At 55.0% G+C, this 20,996-nt stretch overlaps 1 pseudogene across 1 annotated transcript; it reads right to left on the reverse strand.

The window, feature by feature from the left end:
• Nucleotides 1-18,643: 18,643 nt before the first annotated feature.
• LOC309684195 (inositol 1,4,5-trisphosphate receptor-interacting protein-like 1) lies at nt 18,644-20,093 on the reverse strand (annotated as a pseudogene). The gene is made up of 2 exons: nt 19,959-20,093; nt 18,644-19,763 (listed from the first exon to the last, which is right to left on the reverse strand). The product of its transcript is annotated as an inositol 1,4,5-trisphosphate receptor-interacting protein-like 1 (transcript).
• Between the last annotated feature and the right edge of the window lie 903 nt (nt 20,094-20,996).

The following is a 20,996-nucleotide window of genomic DNA, read 5'->3' on the forward strand; positions in this document are numbered from 1 at the left end:
GTTTAAAAATGTGCAAATACGGTGGACAAGAATATTGGGTTGGACAGAATTTAGGAATAGGCGGAACAAGATTAGGAGTAGGGTGTCCTGAAAGGAAAAAATGGGTCCGCTTCACTGAGGCAGGTCACTGGGATATTCCAGACGGAGGGGGAGTACAAGAGATGGTGAAGGAAGAACTAGTGAAGAGCGTGACAAAGGTCACAAAACAGAGAAGAAAAAAATTAAAAGTACAAAACAAGAGCATATACCAGAAGCTGCAAAAACAGTTACAAAAAGAGTTAGGATTCCCCACTCTTGGGCAAAACTTGTTTTTAAATCTAGCAACAGACATAGCTAAAGAATTAAATGTGACTGACTGCTGGGTCTGTGGGGGAGGTTGAATGGCTGAAGAGTGGCTGTGGAGAGGCACAAGTTTGAGTCCGATTGAAATCCTGGAATGGAATTATACCCTGACCATGAGGAAAAAAAAAAAAAAAAAAGGAGGCCTGACAAGTGAGTGATAAGTTCCACAGTAATTGGAAAAGTCAGTTTGACTTGGGAGGGAGGGAACTTTTCAGATCGAATGGGGGAGACCCCATGTAAAAAAAAAAAAAAAAAAAAAGTCTTAAAAATAGATTCAAACTTCACCCAAACTTGGTTTCCTTGAAAACCAAGGTCATACCTAACGTTTCAAAACGAAACCAAAAATTGTACCCGGTGTCCTGGTTTGAGGTAAAACAGAACCAATTTGGTTCAGTAACTTTGTTTCTTAATTAATGAAAACATTCTGTCGGTCCCATCTGGGGTCCGCCAGGTCCCCAGTAGCGGATTTTGGCCTAAACCATGACACCCGGGTACCAAAAAGTAGTCTCTTTAAAAGTAAGAAGGAGGGTATGAATCCATTCTCAGGAATGAAAAACAGCTCACAATATTAAGAAAATGTAGAAGATACAATGAAAGAGTTTTGGCAGGCACTGGATGCGTTGTTCTGGATATGTAGAAACTGGGCATTCCCAGAATTACCACCTCACTGAAGAAAGACCTGCACCTTGAGAATAATTCAACCAGGACACACAAACCAGCCACGTGGGCCCAAGACGGTAGCTGGGGATATAAAACCCCATCTATATGCTGAATCAAATTATAAGACTACAAGCAGTAGTTGAGCTGATCACTAACAAAACGGCTTCAGGACTAAAACTGTTAACCCACCAACAACCTCAGACAAGGGCAGCGTTCTACCAGAATCGGCTCGCACTAGACTATCTGCGAGCAGTAAAAGGAGAGGTGTGTAGAAAATTTAACATATCTGTTTGTCGTTTAAAAATTGATGATAATGAAAAAGCAGTACGAGAAATCGCTGCTGATATAAAAAAAAAATAACATGTGCTGGTGCAAAAAAGAAATTCAATGGTAAACGCCAGTTGATGAAATGAATTACTGAAAATCGCTTGATGGAAGAAATTAAGACTGATTCTGCTGTGTGCCTTTTGAAAGTTTCTTATTTCTGCCTTGTTTAAATACCCCGTTTCATAAGATTAATTCACAGTGTAGTCCAAAGACTGCAAGTGGCAGCCACTCCTCAGAAAATCATGATCTTGAGAAAAGCCAAAAAAGAAGAAAACCTCAAAGAAGCCACTCAAATTCTTGCTAAAATGGAAGAATCCTGCGAGACAGATGTAAAACGCTTCAGCAAAATTAGATGATAAAAAGGGTGGAATTGTAATAAGTAATTTGGCAAAAATTTTGCTTCAGCTCAAATGAATGTGTGCTCGCTATGGCTTCAGCTAAGACGGGTGTGCGCTCGCTGTGCATTTGGGAAAGGGAGAGTGTTAAATTGGATATCAGACGAAAGCAACAGGTAGAACTACCGAAAATTTGCAGAACAAAGGGTGGTGTCGTTAGCTAAGATAACCACAGGAGGGTAAGGAATGAAGAAGCCACAAGAAGGATGTGGTGATAAAGACTTCGAGCCTCCCTCCCGATGACCACCAGGAGACCCCTGAGGCAGCGCAGCGCCTGCGGCGCTGGAAGGGAGGGGCGTGCTCGGGGGTGGGCTGCATTGCAAGAAGCCATTGATTATGTAAATTGCAGGGTGGGTTGCATTCCCAGAACTCATTGATTATGTATTTGGGGGTGGGTCGCGTTCCAAAAACTCCTTGATTATGCAAACTATGTTCCAAGAACAAACATGAATAAGTATAAGGAATACGAAATAAAAACAAGCGGTTGTAAAGGGAAAACTGAGCCACAGGAGGATAAATCCCCTGTGTAACTCCCAGCACTGTAATAAATATTCTTTGCTCCACCGAATTTGTCCCGGACTAAAATTCAATAGTGAGGGCGTTTCTCACACCTCCCTCTGTCCCTCTCCTCTCCCTGTCCCCCTCCTCTCTCTCTGCTCTCTCTCCCTCTCCCCTACGTATTCTCCCCTCCCTCTCTAATCTCTCGCCCCTCTCCACCCACCCCACCCCACCGCCCCGCCCCACCCCTCTCCCCGCTCTCCCCCTCCCTCCCGCCTCTCCTCCCGGCCCCACCGGGGCTCCTGGGCCTGGCCCTGGGCCTGGGCAGCCCCGGGTAGGCGGCCATGGCTGCTGCGGGGGGTGTGGGCGGTGTCCCGCAGGGCCCGAGGGCGGGAAGGTGCGCGCAGGGCATGCTGGGAGCAGGTGCGCCCCGGGGCATGCCGGGAGCTGTAGTCCCGGGGCACGGGGCTGCCCGGCGGCCATGTTCCTTCCCGGGGCACTCCGGCAGCTGCCGTGGCCCCGCAGGCTGAGGGGAGGGCTGGGGCTGCCCCGAACCGCCCGCAGCGATGGGGTCCCGCTCAGCTGGAGCCGGGCAGAGGCAGCGGGCCCCCCGACCCCCTGAGCCCCCCTCAGCCGCCCCGGCCCCGCTCGCCCCCTGCAGCCGCCCCGGCCCCAGCGCCTCCCCCGAGGGCTGTCCCGCAGCCCCAGGCCGCCCCACGGCCTGGCCTGGCAGCAGCCAGCTGGGCCTCGGGCGCGCTCCATCCCCGGTAACGCAGTGCTGTCAGCGCCCGCGCGGGGAAGGAGCGGTGTCTGCAGCAGCTCCCGCAGCAGGAGGGGCTCCAGCCCGGGGCCGGCTGAGGGGATCGCCGTTCTCTCCCTCTCCCCGAGGCCGCGCTGAGGGCTCAGTTGTCCGTCCCTCCCCGTGGGATGTTGGTGGCTGCCTCTGGCTCCGGCTGAAGTTGATCAGAAAAGGTGAAGCTGCTGGAGAAGGACACAAAGGGGATGGAGCTGGAAGCTGCCCCCAGCTGCAGACAAGAGACAGCCGCCCTCTCCAGGTGAGGAAGGGTCCCTGTGAGTGGCCCTCAGCAGACCTGATCGCAACATGCACCGTGGGGTCCATATCCATAACCAAAAGTATGGTACGGCCATATAGTGTGAGTGTGCATCTGCGAGGCTGTGTCTCCGGGAAGCTTCGTGTTGTAAGAGCTGAGAGAGGTAGAGACAGAAGCGCCTGAACTGTCAAATTCTGCTGGTAGCACCAAGAGCAGGAACTGCGTTGAGTCCTGTGCCCCTGGGGCTGTGTCGCCCCTCTGCCGCGTCCGGGTCCCTCCCTGTGGCTGTGCCTCCCGGCCTTTCCCTTGCTGGTGTCACTCTTTTGCTTCCCTGTACCTCTCTTCATCTGGCGATTCTTGTATCCTGCAGCCTGCCCCTGCTCTAGTCTCTGGCCCCTCTCTTTCTCTTCCATTCTACCTGTCCCTTTTTTTTTCTTGTTCCTTCTCTGTCCTGCTCCCTGCTCCTCTTTTTCTCTTTCTTTGTCGCTGTCCTGAAGCACATTGATGTTTTTTTCATTCTCTGCCTCTTTGTCCCGCTCTGCATCCCTCTGTTTTTCACAGTTTCTCTGGCCTCTTCCCTGTCCTGCTTTTTCTCTCATCCTGTATGTCTCACTCCCTGTACCCATTCCTCCTTTTTGTCTTGCTCCTTCCTTATCATCAGAAAATCACAGACTGGTTTAGGTCAGAAGGGACCTTGAAGATCATCCAGTTCCACCCCCTCCACCCTGGGCAGGGACACCTCCCACCAGACCAGGTTGCTCTACCTGTCCAACCTGGCCTTGAACACCTCCGGGGATGGGGCCTCCACAACTTCCCTGGGCAGCCTCATCACCCTCAGAGTGAAAAACTTCTTCGTAATATCTAATCTAAATCTACCCTCTTCCGGTTTGAAACCATTCCCCCTCATCCTATCACTACATGCCCTTGTAAAAAGTCCCTCCCAGCTCTCCTATAGGGTCCCTTTAGGGACTGGAAGGGGCTCTAAGGTCTCCCTGGAGCCCATCAGATCCCATGCACTTGTGCACCTTCAGGTGGTCTCAGACTTGATCTTCACCTATAGTGGGTAGTTCTTCATTTTCCCAGTCCTTGCCTTTGCCTTCTGCCTCACGGGTAGTGTGGCTGCAGTCTTTGCCAGTGAAGACTGAGGCAAAAGTCCAGTGGAGCAGGTTGCTCACACGCAGCCTGCTGTGACTTTCAGTGCTGCTGGGCCTGTGGGGATGGTTCGGGGGACAAAGGATCAAACCTGAATGACCTCCCTGAAATCCAGCTGTCCGCTAGCCTTGGTTCACGTGGAGCCGGGAGGTGGTCCTGCAAACCACCAATCCAGGACACAGGAAGCTTTTAGCGACTGTGGCTATTTGGGAGTAGATTGTGCTAAAGCTGAAAAGGAATTTGAGCTGTTGCTCATGGCCAAAGGAGGATGGTGGCCTCAGATGGCGGCTGAGGCTTGGGGCTTGCATTGCCTATGATCAGCCATCCCCACAGCGTGACAGAGGAAAGACTTTCCCAGGGAAGAGGCACCTGTGAGTTGTTGAGATGGAGGAAAACGTCAGTACGGTTTTGCGTGTAGGTGGAAGGTTCTGGATGAGGGAGGAATTCTTCATCTTCCATAGCATAGCAGGGGTAACTGCCTGTGCAACAAGTTTTTTTCTTTGTTTACTTTTTCCTGGAAGAATCTTACGTTGGTACTCAGCAGACAAAGTGGCTCGTTGAATGGGAATGATACGGAGAAAATTACTTGGCTATTAGAAGCCCCATTGCTCTGGAAGTTGTTGGGGTTTTTTTTCTAGTGCTTTGGGTTTTTTGGAAGGGGGTGAGGGGAAGGGCTAGAATAATTTAGCTTCATACCTCCTAAAACATGCATTGTGGCAGTCCAGGTAGAGCACGCCTTTCTCATGTACCTTTTCTTTTTCTGAATGTGGCGAATTCAATCTGCTGATCAAAAGCCCACTGAGTTCATTGGAGCCCTTGGATTTTTATCCTTTGGCTCAGGCACTAAATGCAACCTCCTGCCACTGCTGTTAGCACAACTAATGCAGGTAATCTGCTACCTACTATCGAATAATCTCGGCTACCTACTGTCTAACGATCTCTGCAAGAATACAACCTGATCCGATATTCCACGTAACATCAGAACTATGAAGAGATGTGATGTTCAAATGAAAAATGAGACAGTTTGAACACCTTTTAATAGCTTGAATGAAAAAAAAAGGGGAAGCACTGTATAGATAATAAAAAAATCACATGGATTTTTCCCCTAAATTTCTGAACCTTCTGTGACAAGTCATGCCACATCAAGGTGCATGTCTGCAACCCCCTGCGCTGCATGATGTGGGTCCTGTTGGCATTCAGTGATGTGGAGGATGGGGCAGCGCCCCCTCAGACAGCTTGCAGGTGGCACAAAACTGTGAGGAGAGGCTCATGCACTGGAGGGTGGTGCTGCCAAGCAGAGGGGGCTTGACAGGCTGGAGAAAGGGGCTGGTCGTACAGTTCAACAAGGGGAAGAGCCAAGTCCTGCACGCAGGGAGGAACGAGCCCTTGCACCAGTATATGCTTGGGGAAACCCAGCTGGACACCTGGGCTCACAGTGGACCCCGTGCTGACCGATTTGGAGCCCGCAAAGTGCCCTCAGGGCCAGGAAGGTGAACTGTGTCCTGGGCTGCAATAGGCAAAGCTGTAACAGCAGGTGGAGGGAGGTGATGCTTACCTTCTGCTGCGTCCACCCCTGGGCTCCCCAGTGCCAGACAGACATGGCCCTACTGGAGAGAATCCCCAGCCCAGCTCCGCCCCCAGCTCCCCCCCGAGTTTCCGTTGGGGTCGGAACGTTGGTCTGTTGGAGCCAACAGCCACCAGTGCGGCAGGATGGAGCTGTGCTGGTGCAGAGCGGTGTTTGGAGGAGGTAGGGTCTGGCCGAGCAGCGCTGCCCAGGCACCACCACTGGCACCGGCTTCCCAGTCACGCTCCTGCACACTGGCCCACGTCCTTGGTGTCAGCCAGCGCTGCACACCGTGACGGTCCTCCTGGCCTGGGCGGGATGGGCCAGGCCAACTGCTGCTGCAGGCCCAGGTGGGCTCCCCCCACAGAGGAGGGACACGGGGGCACAGCGGGGCCCCTCAGCGCTCATGCCCCCCACTCTCTGCTCTGCAGGGAGGCTCTCACTGACGTTGAGCCGGTGCTGAGCACGGGCGTGCAGCTGACCCGGGGCCTCAAGAGGAATGAGAGGCGCCTGCTCCTCCTGCAGGAGGAACTGGTGATCGCCAAGTGGCAGTAAGCCCCTGAGACCCCGGCTGCCTTTGCCCCATCCCTGGCCCTGGGACCAGGGCACGGACACCCTGCCACCAGCCCCAGGCCCTGTGGTGTCCAACCCAAGGGCAGGTGGAGACAGGGCTTTGGCCAGGGGCTGAGGAGGCCACCTCCAGCTCACTGCCTGCCTCTCCTCTCAGCAGACATGGCACCAGCGTGCGCCCACAGCTCCGCCTGGCCCTGGACCAGCTGTGGGTGCTGAGCAGGAGGATGGACGCAGCAAGGGGAGGAAGAAGAAGGCGAGGATGGCAGCAGCTAGGGCAGCAACTCCCTCATCCTTGTCTGGCCCACAGGCTACTGCCTTGCCACTTTCAAGTAAGTCATGATGCCATGTCCCATGGGCTGGGCGGTGCAGGGCGGTGCTGGCCCCCATCGTCTCTGGGGTCTGGCAGCTGCAGTCAGGGCTGGCAAGAAGCAGGAGAGGATCCCTACCATGCCCACGCCATCCCGTGAAGGCCTCTGGCCGCCGTGCAGACCCTGGGCAGGGAGCAGGCAGTACACTGGCAGGGAAGGAGGGAGGCCGGGTTGGCCGGGTGAGGGCTGAGGGGTGGGCCTGCAGGCAGCTGGAAGGAGAGGGGTGGGGGCATTTCTGTGTCCTGCATCCCCGGGTCACCTTTTGGTCACCAGAAGGGAAGGCCAAAAGCAGCTGCTCTGGCATGACAGAGGGAGCCAGGGCTTTGGCAGTGCCTCTGTCCTGCCCCACGGGGCTTCATCCTGTCACTGTGTCCCTCCCCACAGGGCAGGGCTGTGCAGGCGCACACTCTGCCCACGGGCTGGGGGTCAGTGGGGCCTGACGCTGTTTCTCCTCTCTTTCTGCAGCTCATGCGTGGTGAAGGAGCTGTGGGTAGACACGCTGCTGGGGTAAGCCGAGGGGATGCTCCAGGTGCATCCGTATGGGGGAACACAGCTCTGCATGGCTGTGGGCAGCTCTTGGGCAGACGAGGGATGAGTGGGAACGGAAAGCCTCTTCTTCCTCTGTTTACAGCAAGGAGGAGAAGAGGGAGAAGTAGGGTGGAGTGCTTGGCAGGCAGGAGCTCTGCAGGCAGCTCTGTTCTCTGCTTGGCGCTGGGGTGGTACCCAAGGAGGGTCAGGATCCCTTTCACTGGAGAGAGAAGAGGTGGCTTGGCGCTCACTCTTTCTCTTCTGCTGCATAGGCCACCAGGTGGAGTGAAGAGAGCCCGGGTGACGCGACTGCCCTCCCTCAAACTCCTAGAGAAGAAGCTGAGCAACCGCCATGCTGTGAGTGTCTCTCTCATCTCAGCTCTGTCCCCTGAGCGCTGCTCCTCCAGCCGAGCAGCAGAGGCATCGCTTCTCACCTTCTTCCACTCCTTCTCTCTTGCCCAGTGGAGGACATTAAGCACCAGGAGCCTGGAGACCCTGATCGAGGGCCAGGCAAAGGTGAGAGTGGCTGCCTTTCACCCACCTCTCACTGTGCTGGAGTGCCAGGCATCTCTGGCGAGTGGGGTGAGCTTCTGCGGGAGGGTCCCAAGGTGCCACCTGGGGAGCTGAGAGGGTTGGCGAGCCACCAGGAACACTGGCACGTCCTTGCTGGCGACGCTGGGAGGAAACCTGCTGCACGGGGCAGAGAGTCTGGCAGGGCTGACGGTCCCAGCTCTGCCACGCTCAGGCTGCTGGTGCCGGGTGGCAGCTCGCTGGTGGCCCTTTCTGCTGCAGGGCTGCTCTCTAAGCACAGCCTGGTTCTTGCAGGATGATCTCAAGCAAGGGCCTCTGCCAGTCCCTTCTGGCAAAGAAGGGGGACGTTGCCACTCGGAAGGTGAGTTTTTGAAAAAAAGGTGAGGAAAGGCACCTTTGCTTCTGCAACCAGCACTTCTGCAGAAGACGGGATGCTGCTGCAGCTGCCGTTCGCCTTGAGCAAGTCGGTCCCCATTGCTGTAGAGCAGGAGAGAACTGAGCCCTTGAGGTCCCTTCGCTCCCACCTGACATGTGTCCCTTGCGTGCAGAGCAGCGCGCTCGAGGTGATGCCTGCCTCTGCTCCATCCCGAGAGCCAGGCAGATGGCTCTCTGCCCCTCGGCTGGAGTCAGCAGGAGCTCTGCTCACTTGTCCCCTGAGTGTCGCCATGCAGGTTTGGCCCCCCAAGGAAGGATGTCACCTGGACAAGGAAGGACACTCACTGGGCAGCGGCTGCTGAATGTGGTTCTCCGAGGAGATGGAGCCTCTGCTGCTGCGCAGAGCTTGGTGGAGGGCAGGGCGAGGGCTGGGCCAGGCTGTCCCAGTGGCACGCTGGCTGTCAGGAGCCTCCAAGCTGGAGCCGCTGAGCAGCAGAGGCGGTTCCAGCTGATGGCTCCCTGCCCGTCCTGCTGCACCACTCATCACTGCGCTGCAGGCAGGGCAGGGCAGGGCAGGCTCCAAGAGTGCTGCCCCGGTGGTCTCCACTGAGGGGCTCTTGCTGTGTTTTCCTTTGTGGCAGGAGGGACCGGGAGGAGGAGGAGGAGAGGGCTGCCCTGGCCCTTTGCTTTGCGGCGGACCCCGCTCGCTGCCCAGGCTCCCGGGCAGGCAGACTGCTGCAGGGCGCTCTTTGGACAGCCCCTTGCAGCCCTCTGCGGGGATGATGGCACGCTGCCCCAGCCCATCCAGGTAAGCCAGTCTGGATGGGGGCCCCAGCCCTCCCTCTGGCTGCTCCGGAGGGGCAGTGTCCCAAGGAGCGCCGAGGACAGGGCATTGGGCTCTTCACTCCTGGCTCACGCTTCTGGCCCCAGCCCCTTTGCGGGGGAGGCAGCTGGGTCTGGGGCAGAGCTCTGGCCACAACCACTGCTGTCAGAAGGCAGCTCTTCAGCCAAGCAACTGTTCTGCTGCATCTTCTGAAGGAGCTCCTGAATATCCTGCACCAACAAGGACCATCGACGGAGGGAATATTCCGGAGAGCTGCCAGCAGGACAGCAGTTCGGGAGCTGAAGGAGGCCCTCGACAGCGGCGCAGATGTTGACCTGGGCAGCCAGCCTGTGCTCTTGCTGGCTGTCATCTTGAAGGTGAGCGCTTCTGACCTGCAGCTGGAAGAGCTCCTGGCTGACCTGGAGTGTTCAAAGGCTCACCTGGAGCTCTTGGCACTGCAGGACTTCCTCTGAAGCATCCCTGCCAAGCTCCTTGTCGTTGACCTCTATGGGGAGTGGATGCAAGCCATGGAGAAGCCAAGCAAGAAGGTGGAAGAGCTGAAAGCGTAAGTGTGGCCAGCAGCTTGCCTTTTGAGCAGCAACTGGTAGAGGCCTGGGACTTGCCTGCAAAGGGACAGGCTCCTTAAAAAGCCGTGTTTCCTGGCAGCCCAGTGTTGCTGGGGTGGAGTTGGTTTTTGAGGAAAAGCACACGGACAGGGAGCCTTCCCTTGCCCGGGCTTGGGGGAAATCAGGAGCTGGGGAGCAACGCCGTGCTTCCTTCCTGAAGCGCAGGAGCACTGACCGCTGGCTGAGAGCACCTGGAAAGCTGCAGAGCACAGCCACTGGCTCCCACCTGCCTTGTGCAAGTTTCGGGGACGGCTGTGGGCAACATTGACTTTTTTAACGTTGTATTCCCGTTCCCTCAGGGTGGCCGGCAAGTTGCCTGCAGCAAATCTCCTCCTTCTCGAGCGTCTGCTGTCCCTTCTCCAGCATATCGGCCACAACGCGTCCACCAGCAGGATGAGCTGCAGCAATCTGGCCATCTGCGTTGGGCCAAACCTGCTGAGCCCGCCCAACGAGGACCTGCTCCCACTGGAGGCCATGCTGGAGGTGTCTGAGAAGGTACGCTGTATTGACCAGCCAGCTGCAGCCTTCTTGGCCCATCAGAGCTTGGCTATGCAGAGGTCCCTGTTTGCCCCCTTTCTCCAACAAGCGCTGGTGGGGTGGCTACCTGGAAGAGCAGCCCCGCAGCGACAGCCTTCTGCGCAGAGGCAAGGGTCAGGAGTAGGAAAGGCTGCTCGACGCGTTTTCAGGCACCTGCGCTGAAACCAAGGCTGTCATGTGTGCAGGTGAAGACGCTGGTGGAGTTTCTGACTGAAAACTGCCATGAAATCTTTGGGAAGAAGATGGCTGGCCTTTCCAGTCCCTCAGCTGAGGAGGTGCCAGCACCCGTGGGCAGACCCACAGGTATGAGGAGGCCCTGAGGGTTGTCACAGCCTGAGCAGGAATCTGGTGTAGGGCTTCGGGTGGGTTTTGCTTTAGCTGTTGCCCACTTCCAACAAGTCACTTTGCTGCACCTGCTTTTGCTCTCCAGAGCTGCCTTTGGAAGAGCAACATGGCCATGGAGGCAAAGCAGATGTGGAGCACCAGGCAAAAGCCTTCCTGGACACACCGCCCTCTCTGCTCGTCCTCCAGAAAGCAGCAGGGGCAGACACAGCGGTGGGATCAGAAACAGCAGAGGTATGGCAGCTCCACAACCACTGAGACAACCTGTCTCGTGTGGAAGGTAGTTTCTGAGGAGTCCAAGTAGCTGCTGTGCCTCTTCCTGGCATTCCATCTCATGTCGCTTTGTGTGGGTTTATTTATCCCCCAGAATGATACACTGTAATTAAATGAGGAAAGATTGTTTCTCAAATGGGTTAGGCATCAAAGGAAACACCTACAGGAAGACACATTTCCAAAGCAAGGCCTCCCACCGAAGGAGGTGGGATTGCACCAAAGGGGTATCCGCAGAGCTCTGTCTTGGGAGGGCAGAAGAAACCCAGGCAGAATGACGTGGGCACGCCTTTTCTTGGCGTGAGGGGGACTGCGGGCTCCCCGCTGAGTGGCCCACACAAACGAACTGAGTGTCACACACCCACATGAGCATTGTGTTCCAAAGTGAGGCCCTTGGAAGAAAGGGCTGATGCAAACCAGCCGAAGGGATCTTCTCTGCAGGGCCAAGGGAGCCATTTGCCAAACAGTCGCCTGCTACTCCAGGCAGTCCCATGCCACCTGCTAATGCCGACATTCCTATTTTAGGCACCTGTTGCTTTGCCTCCAATCACCCCAGAGACCACGGTAGACTCCCCGGTACGTGCAGAAGAACTAAAGAGCCTTTCAGAGGAAAAAAGGTAAAATGAGTCAGCTTTGGTTAAACCAAGAACTGGTTCCGTTTGATCCTGGCTTTACCTGTCTAATCACACTGGGATGGAAAGGTTTGCAGGCTCCTGCCAGGAAACTGAAAACCAAAGAAAAAGAAAGAGAAAGGAGGCCTGGGCAGAGGCGAGGGAATGCCAACAAGACAAGAAAAGAAGGAAGATAGGAAAAGAGGGGGACTGGAAAAAAATCAGGCAGGTCTAGAAGGTGAAGAAGCCCAGGTGCGTACCAGGCTCTGCTGCCCATCTTTCACCACTCGGACACTGCTCTTGGTCAGTCGAACTCGCGGGCGAGGGACGGTGAGGGATAGTGCTGCACAGGGCTTGGAAGTAACTCCCCAGGGGCTGCCCATGGAGCACTGCTGTGTGGCACAGGGCCACGGCGCACCTCTGTACACTCGCAGGGCGCTCAGGGTGTTACCCATGGGGATAAGGCGCCAGAGCCCTCCCACAGTCACTGCCAGCAGTCGCTCTCTCTTCTGGGCTATAAACCATTCCTGGCCAGCTGTGTTCCCCAAGGAAAGGGGAACCAGGTCATGCCTCTTCTTCTTTCGTGGGTTTATCGGTGCTTCTGACTTTGTCGTTGTAGGTGCCGATTTCCTGTTACTGCCTGAACCCCTGTGACTCCCAGGCTCCCGCACTTGATACCCACAATAAAAGGATATTTTCTCTCTCCTGACTGTGTCTGCCGTACGATGTTCTGCACTAGGCAGATGTTTTGTGATGAATGGTATTGGAGGAGTTTGGGATCATCCCTTGTCCCAGAATCCTTTCCAGGGGGCATCAGGGCTTAGTTCAAAGGCTTTAGGAGTCTCACCAAAGCAGAGAATCACACAGAGTGGCTGAGGTTGTGGAGACTGTGTGAGACTTGTGGAGACTGGTCCGACCCCTCTGCTCAAGGAGCATCATCTAGATCCAGTAAAATATATCACCCCAAGATTAAAATACTGGTTTCTCATGTGCGGCTGGAATATCCTGTCTTCTAATTGGTGCCCCTTTCCTCTGGTCCTCTCAGTGCACACTCTTAAGCAGAGCCTAGCTCCCTCTTCTTGTTTCCTTCTCAGCAGGTGTTTATACACATTGATAAGACACCCCACCCACCCCCACCCCCAGTCTTCTCTTCTCCCAGCTGAGGAGTGCCAGCTCTTGCAGCCTCTCCTCACGTGGCAACGAGAAGGAGAATTTCCGCTGGTCCCCTTTTGGAAACTTTTGGAAGTCCTTCCTCTCCAGTATGAAATTTGAGACGTTAGTTTTCATCTCAGATACTTCATGAGCTGTGTGGTTTCAGTTTGGTGTAGAAGTGCCAGAGCACATCATTAACAGGGTGTTAATTGGGCAGTTCTGGCCATGAAGCTCCTTGGAGCACTAAGCTGGACACCTGGAGACTGCACCTGTGTGTCAGCCAGGCTGGATGCTCAGGGTGCAGCACAGCAGCACGACAGCCACTGCTCGAGCACGTGTGCACTGGCGACTTGCCCCTGAGCATCCTCGTGCCCTGAGGGTTTGGACTTCTCGGGTTGTCCTGACAAAAAGTTATTGACAAAGGTATGAAGGTGGTGCAAGGAAGAGCTGTTGGGAGAATCTGCCACCATCCTTCTCTTGGTGGGAAGGTGTTGGCAGTGAGAGCTCTATAATGGGGGACATTGCTTATCGCTAGCGCAGCAACCGAGTGAGGAAGGTGCTCCCATTTACCACCTGTAGGATTTTGGTCCAAGGCATTACAAGGCTCCACTCTACATTATACCCCAACTTCTCCTCTTATTTGACATCACTTGTTCATATCAGATTCTCGAGTTCTTGTATTTCAGGTATCTTCGACAAATACCTGCATCTTACCCAGAGGAGACGGCACTGGAACAGTGTTGCAAACACAGCATCCCATTGAAGTTCCATCTGAAAAAGTACATGCCACAGCTCTCCAGTCTGTGTGGGCAATTACCCCACATCAGGGTATCAAACCCGGAGTAATGTTGCTGAAGGAGCTGGAGCAACGCATTTGTATCACTGGAAGGAGATGACACTGCTGCTTTTCTCCCCTGTCACAGGTTGGCTCCTCGGGCTTTGTAGTCTTGTGCTACGAGCGCATGCCCTGGGTACAGCTCTGACACACCAACACGCAAATAGTGAGATTTGGTCAGCCTCGACTGTCACTAACTCATCTGCCTTTTGTATCAAGGGAAGATGAGCAGCTGCAGATCTTTTGGTACCTTGTTTCTGTGGCATACCAACCCCAGCAGCTGTACTGTAGAACTATACTGTGCTACGTGATTTTGGTGTTAATGTCTCTCATTGCTCTCTCTCCTGAGTAGGTAATGGCTGTTATCTGCCAATGAATATCACAACCCCAACTGATGCTGGACTGTTTCCTCCCTCGATGTCAGAAACGCTGCTTCGACTTTGAAAACACTCATTGTTCCAACATAACCGATGAAGCAGCCAGCATGAAGCAAGACATTCAAAATTCTCCAGGACATAATGCATACAGTGAAACAACCCACTGGTGGTGCCCGGCTGGCTGAGGGGTTTAATTTCTTGACAGGAAGAATTGGACACCTGATTCAAAGCATTACTGTAGAGATGTTTATTCATTTTGCTACGTGTGTTTATTTCATGCCTCTGTAAATTACTCTGTATTACACCCCGCACGTTTGAACGACTTTTTCCAACTTCGACAGCCCCAGGAAAAGCGGTCTCTTGAGCGAGGGGGTAGAATGTGGGAAAGTAACGGAAGATTGGAGAGGAGGACCGTAAACACGCTCAAGCAACGCGCACCTGGGGGTGCTGGACAACACATCTATCACACTAATTGTTGTTCAGCCCTGTGTGCTTTCAAGTGGAATATCCGCACTTAGATAACGTGAGCCTGGGATGGGCTCAGGGACACCTTATTGTCCTGGTTTGAGCGACACAGGACTAATTTCTCTTCTAACACTTGGGAAAACTGCACTTTTAGAAGACTCCAGTGTCTGAATTTGTGAAAATAGTGACTTTACAGCCAGCTGTGGTGTGTAGGTCTCAAGGTTGCAGTGTTTTAGAGCTCGCCAGGTGCGGGGATGAGGAGGAGCAAGACCCGGGCACTTGACCCAAGCTGCCAACAGGGTTAGTTCATACCATCAACGTCACACTCACTATAAATTACAAAGTTTGCTGCGAAGTTCTCTCTCTCCCTTGATGGCTGCCATCCTGAGAACTTCGTGCCCTGGTGCCGGAGCCCTGAGGCCTTCCCTTCCTCCTGAAGCCATAGCACTCGCAGTGTCCCACAATTGCTGTCTGCTGCTGGGAGTGCACAGCTTCCTACTGATAGAATTGGCTGAGTATAATCTTTGCATATTCTGTATTGGTGTCGGGATCAATATCAGTTCTTTAGTGCTGTTAATGTTAATTATCTAATCTTATTCTATTAAATCTGTTTATACTTCAGCTCTCGGGTTTTCTTGTTTTTCCCAATTTCCCTTTCCCAGGTGGGGAGGGGTCATCGGGTGATAGAATGATTGTCTAAATGACAACAGATTGTTATGGGTCTCTCAAACCATAACAAATTTGGTGCCCAATGTGGTATTGTAATGGGTTTGTCACTCAATGTGATATTTTGCACTTAATTTACATAGTGCTGGGAGAACTGTAGGTTTTAATTGGAAAATTCTGAAGGGTTGAAGTTTTAAAAAGATTTGATTGTATTCCTCGAAAAGTCACTATGACTCTGTTGGAATGGTTTCGAAGGAACCTGGTCAGAGTTCTCTGGTATCTTTGTATAAACTTAGGTCAGGAGCTATGGGAGCTGTGGGGGGGTTCATTGCTGTTTCTCTCTCCTTTAGGGCAGCTTATCGTTTCTCAGTGTGGACTCAAAAACGTTGCCTTGTTATTTTGTGTGGTGGTGTTTTGCTCTGTTATCAGGTCGTTTGTAATCTTTTCGTTATTTGTCACCTATGTAATGGCATCTCAAAAATCACAGAGGTCAGACCATCTCGGGACGGTGGGAGGCCACTGTTGACCATTGTGCATTGGGTTATGTTACGGGCCATTTAGCAAAGGAGGGGATGTCTCTTGAGAATTTGTATATACCAATGTCATCAATAGTAACAGTTTTTGAGAGTTTGGAATACCCTTGGAATCTTTTGATTGTTGTGCTTGGGTTGTTAAGTTTTGAGGGTTTGATCTTATTCATTGTCTGGATCTGTGGTAGAGGGAAACGTCCGGCAGAGACCCCGCCGGCTCCTACCGCGCACAGACACCGCCAGCCTCTATGGCAGGCGGTGATCCCATCCAGACTCCGCCGGCTGAGATCCTGCCGGCTCCTATGACAGCCCTCACCGAACCCCTGCTGTACACTGTACCGGCACAGCCCCTGCCAGCCCCCCCGACGGACATCCCACCTGCACAGCCCCTGCCAACCCCCCCGACGGACATCATGCCTGTGATGAAACAGGAAAAAAGGACTTCACTGAGAGGTTCAAATTAACCATTTCTTTGGACTTCACTCACAGGTCCAATATGTCACTATTGCAAGTTCTGTGTGTGCAATGGCGATTACACTATTGCAGTTTAAAAGAAATTAGCGGGATCCACTATTGCACGTTACAAATGATCCCGACAAGTGACAACACAAACCACAAGGGCGCTAGATATTAATACCTTAGAAGAGCGCACCAGTCACAAACTCAATCGCATGCCCTATACCGTATGGATGTTTCTTAGTCACTTACCCTCTCTCTCTCAGGTGAGGTCGCTCCATCCGTGGGAAGTTACCCTGTACAGCATCCTGGATGGGGGTGGGGGGAGGATCTCCTAGGGGCCATCTGTATCATTGGAAGATTCCCCATCTTTCTCCCGAAACCCTGCGGTTTATATTTCCTGATGCTTTCCTACAGTACGACAAGACCCATCAGTAACCAGAACATGATGGTTCTCATTAGCTGAGAGAATGAGAGTTCATGATATGGTGGAGCTTCCTCAGCACATGTCACCACCTCCTCCGGTGGCATCCCAAAGGCCTTGCCTTCGGGCCAATTTGTGATCACTTCTACCATTCCTGGGCAATTAGGGTTTCCTGTTTGAGCTCGCTGCGTGATTAAGGCAACCCACTTACTCCAGGGTAGCATCGGTGGCGTGATGAGTAGAGGGAACTTTACCGTTGAACATCCAGCTCAGTCCTGGTAATGGGGGCGCCAGGAGGAGCTGTGCCTCAGGACCAGGTGGTGTGACTTCATTCAGGCCACGATAGTCTACTGTTAGTCTCCAGTCCCCATCAGACTTTTGCACTGGTCATATGGGGCTGTTCAAGGGTGAGCGAGTTTTGCTGATCACTCCTTGGCTCTCTAGCTGTCGGTGGGAATGAGGGAGTCCCAGTTGGTGCGATACTGCCGTCGATGCACCGTGGCAGTAGCAATTGGCACCTGCTGATCTTTACACTGGGCACCAGTGCCCACTAGGGCTTTATACTTTTGTGGCTCTGACGTGCCAGGCCATCAAATACACACAGTCCAATAAATCCGGTTGTCCCTCTCCTCCTCCTGGCTGGAGGCAGGGCACCTCAAACGTTGACCACAGCACCTACGATTAGCAGAGGAGTTCCTACCTGGTCCGTAGAATGGCCTACCATAGGTCAGAGCAGCCTTCCAGTTCTCCCTCCCACTTCCTCATGTCCTCTCCATAGTTGCAGAGGCAAAGACACAGGACATCTCGGAGCGGGTTCGATTGGTCTTGAGTCAGAGGGTGGTTTTTCTCTCAAGTAGGGGGCTGTTTTTTCTCAGCAGCTGCAACGTGGGTGTGTGGCCACTACTCTAGGAGGCGAAATGGCGGTGTAACTCGGGCAGTGATGGCTTTGGCAGACACTCAGTGAGTCACTGCACCTCCTGCTACCCCCTGTAGGTTGCTACTGAGAAGAGCTGGCACTTTGCTCTTGCCTTGGTCTTGGAGGAGAGGTTATTGGCAGCTGTGAGCCGGCTGCCAGGAGAGACAGGGAGCAGGAGCTGTCTGCGACTTGGCCTGCTGCAAAAAAAGGCCAGAGTGGGTGTTGTAAGGGCAGGGCCCTGGGAGAGCCCGGAGAAGCCACATCCCTTGGGCTGATGGGCAGCGGGCGCCCATTGGGCTTCTTTAGCCCTCAGACAGAGGCAGCTCTTTTGAGGGGACAGTTCTCAGAGATCTTGCAAGTCTTTGCCCATATAGGGTCATTGGATTTCCACAGCAGGTGTCCCAAAGAGAGGTATGAGTGCAGGTCTCCTGCCACGCAGCTGCCATCAGGCCATGGCTTCTCCTAAAGGTGCCTTGAATTGGAGACATCTCCAAAACTTTCTGGAACCTCGCTGCACGTGTGACCTGTGCTGGGTGAAGGTTGTGCAGGTGCTGCGAGGGTATGGAGAATGAGCCTGGTGCTCGTACAGGAGGCAGAGCCCTGCTCAGCAGTCGTGGCACTTGTTCCCTGTGCACAGGGCTCCCCACTTGGGCAGGGTCCTAGCCACCTCTCGGGGGTCACCCAAGGGCTGTCGGGCTACCGGGGCGTGCTTTGTGTACGGCTCCCAAGGAAGGCACTGCAGGCTCCCTACCCACGGAGCCACCCAGGTAATGTGCAGAGCTGTGGAGGGGGACAAGTGATTGCCATTGCCCCAGCGCTGGAGCAGAGACAGGTGGCAGCCTTAGCTCCACAATCAGTGAAAGCAGAGCCCACTGCATCAGCTCTTCAGCAAAACGCTCCGCCACTCTGGGGCAGCCGAGCGCTCAGCACCCTATGCCCGCCTTCCCCCCAAAACTGATGCCCACACACGCACAGACGCACGTCTGTGTGTGAAACAAATGATTTATTGACATCTACGTACAGGGTAAAGCTCCGCGAGGGAGAGGGCGGTGGCTGTGCCCGTGGTAACAGGAGTCTCTGTCGCAAGGCTCCTTGCAAGGGCGACTCCAGCCGCATCGCGTCCCACTCCCCAGAGTGCGGTTCTGCTGCAGAGGAAAGGTGTGGCAGCAGTTCCCAGAGCCGACTGAGTAGCGTGTTGTGCGTGCCCAGTTCCACAGCACCAGCTCCCAGGGGAGTATCTAGGGGACACTAAGAGAGCTCCATGCGTGAGGAGCTCTTCCAGTGTCCATAGAAGAGCAGGCTTGTGAGCCGATCTTGCAGCTCATCGGCCTCACGCATTGCCTTGGCGTGGGCAGCCGGGTCGTGCAGCAGGCACTGGAAGAGGTTGAGTGGCTCCGCTGTTTGGAGGGCTGGGGGGCAAGACAATGTCCTCGGGCATGTTCTCGTTCGCAAAGAAGAAGTGGTCGAGGCGTTTGTCGTGCAGGCAGCCGCGCAGGTACCACAGGATATCCTGCAGCCGCATGAGGAATTCCCTCCTGCTCCAGCTCGACACTGGTAAGGTGTTGAGGAGGTGCATGGCAACTGTCTTGAAGGTAGTGGTGGAAAAGCCGGTGCCCAGCAGGATAGCGGCAAAGAGCTGGAGGCATTTGAGGTGGGAGGTGTCGTGTGGGGCCTGCCTGGCCACATGTCTGAAGAACTTCACCTCTGCCACTGCATAGCTCTCTACCCACGTTGTGCTGGTGGTGAGGATGGCCTCTGGAGTCTCCTGGCTGCTCAGGAAGATGTCTGAGTCACCTCACCGCACCCCAAACGTGATGTCAACGAGGAGGCTTTTCCTGGAGGCGTTCGTCAGCTGCAGCTTGCAGGAGCGGCTGGAAGGCAGCACCTTCATGCTGTAGCGCCGCGCCTGAGGCATCTCTTCCCAGGCTGAGCTCACCAGGTTCTGCAACCACTGGGCGGTTTTGTGCACATCCAGGTAGGAGCCGGTGCAGAGGGTGCTGAGGAGGCCGGCAGACGGATTTTTCCTCAGCTCCTCCTCCTGGGGGTGGTGGAGGTAGAACGACGTGTTCTCCACCAGCTGATCCCTGCTGCAGGTACACGCCAGCTCCATGCGGACGCGGGAGTTCTTTGCCGGCATCTCCGCCACAGTGCCCAGCTCCAGGTGGAAGACGTGCCCACGGGGGGGCTTAAGGGGCACAAGCAGGTGGTACACAGCATCACACCCACGGGGACTCCAACCTTCAAAGGCACTGCCCACCCCGATGGCTGGCTGCAGGACCGGGAAGAAAGTATTGGACATGCGCTCTTGCAAGAGAGCCAGGAGGTCGCCCACCAGCTCCTCCACCACGCGGCTCCTGTAGGCCAGGCGCTGCACTGACGAACGGATGCACTTTGAAACCCTCCCAAACACACGCTTCTCATAGTCGCCAGAACCTTCTCCTGCACATTGTTCGTTGCTGCACTCTGTGCTGCTGCTGCTGCCTGAGCTCTCCTCTGCAGCGCTGCTGCCTGGCTGGGGGCTCCTTTTGCTGAGGCGCCGGCAGAGCCTGAAGATCAGGACGAGGACTGCAGCGAGTGCCCAGACCTGCCAGTGCTGCAAGGCAGCGAAGAGCAGGTCTCCCCAGGCCGAGGCACTCTGCTCCATGTCCTGCAGCAGCCGAGTCTTGGGCTGGCTCAGCTGCTGCGCGTGCTGCCGCATGTGCCCGCAGGTGGCCTCACCCAGCTCCTGGCAGACCATGTGCAGGAGCTGGAGGATGCTCTGCACGAGCAAGGTGAGGAAGGTTGTGTTAGCCATGGCCTGTGGGAGGAAGGAGAGAAGGGGCTGAGTGGGGCTGGGAGGGCAGGAGGAGGTGGTGGCGCAAGGGCCCTGCAGCTGCACTGCAGGGAGCTGGGGACAGGCAGGAGAGGGGGCGAGACAGCTGGGGGGCAGCAAGGCCTGCGCCCAGCCCCGGCGGTGGCAGCGTGCCCGGCCCCAGGCGCTCCCGCCAGCAGCTGGGCCCTTGATGCAGGATGAGAACCCACCCCCCCGGAGGCCCGCCGTTCTGCCCGGGCCCCACTCCGGCCCAGCCTCCCGCCGCCTGCGCACTCACCTCTGGCTCAGGCTGTGCTGGGGCAGCGCTGCCTGCGGGCGCCTTTTATAGCTGCCCCCATTGTGACGCGGCCCCTCTGATGTCACAAGCGCCAGAGCTCATCACCGGCACGGCCGCCAACCAGCCCCCCCGCCTCAGCGCCTCACAGCTGCCCCCGGCAACCAGAGCCCCGACAGACACAGAGTACAGGCCCAGCCGGCAGGACAGGGCTGCCAGTTGCTCTGCTTCCACTGCTTTAGCCGCCCCCACAGAGCATTTGCCGCCGTCCCGGAGTCAGGAGAGAGAGAGAGTCTTGGCCACTTTTCTCCTTCAGTAACAGCTAATGCACGCTGGATGGCTTTTCCCTCTGCAGATTGACTCCGCTCACCTTGTCCTTCAGCAGCTTCTGCCACTCGTCCTGTAGGACTCCACACCGCAGCATTCCACCTTCGATGCTTTCCTACAGTACGACAAGGCCCATCAGTAACCAGAGCATGCTGGTTCTCATTAGCTGAGGGAATGAGAGTTCATGA

The sequence above is a fragment of the Vanellus vanellus genome (assembly GCF_965231255.1).
Source record: "Vanellus vanellus genome assembly, contig: HAP1_SCAFFOLD_45, whole genome shotgun sequence".
Classification (NCBI taxonomy): domain Eukaryota; kingdom Metazoa; phylum Chordata; class Aves; order Charadriiformes; family Charadriidae; genus Vanellus; species Vanellus vanellus.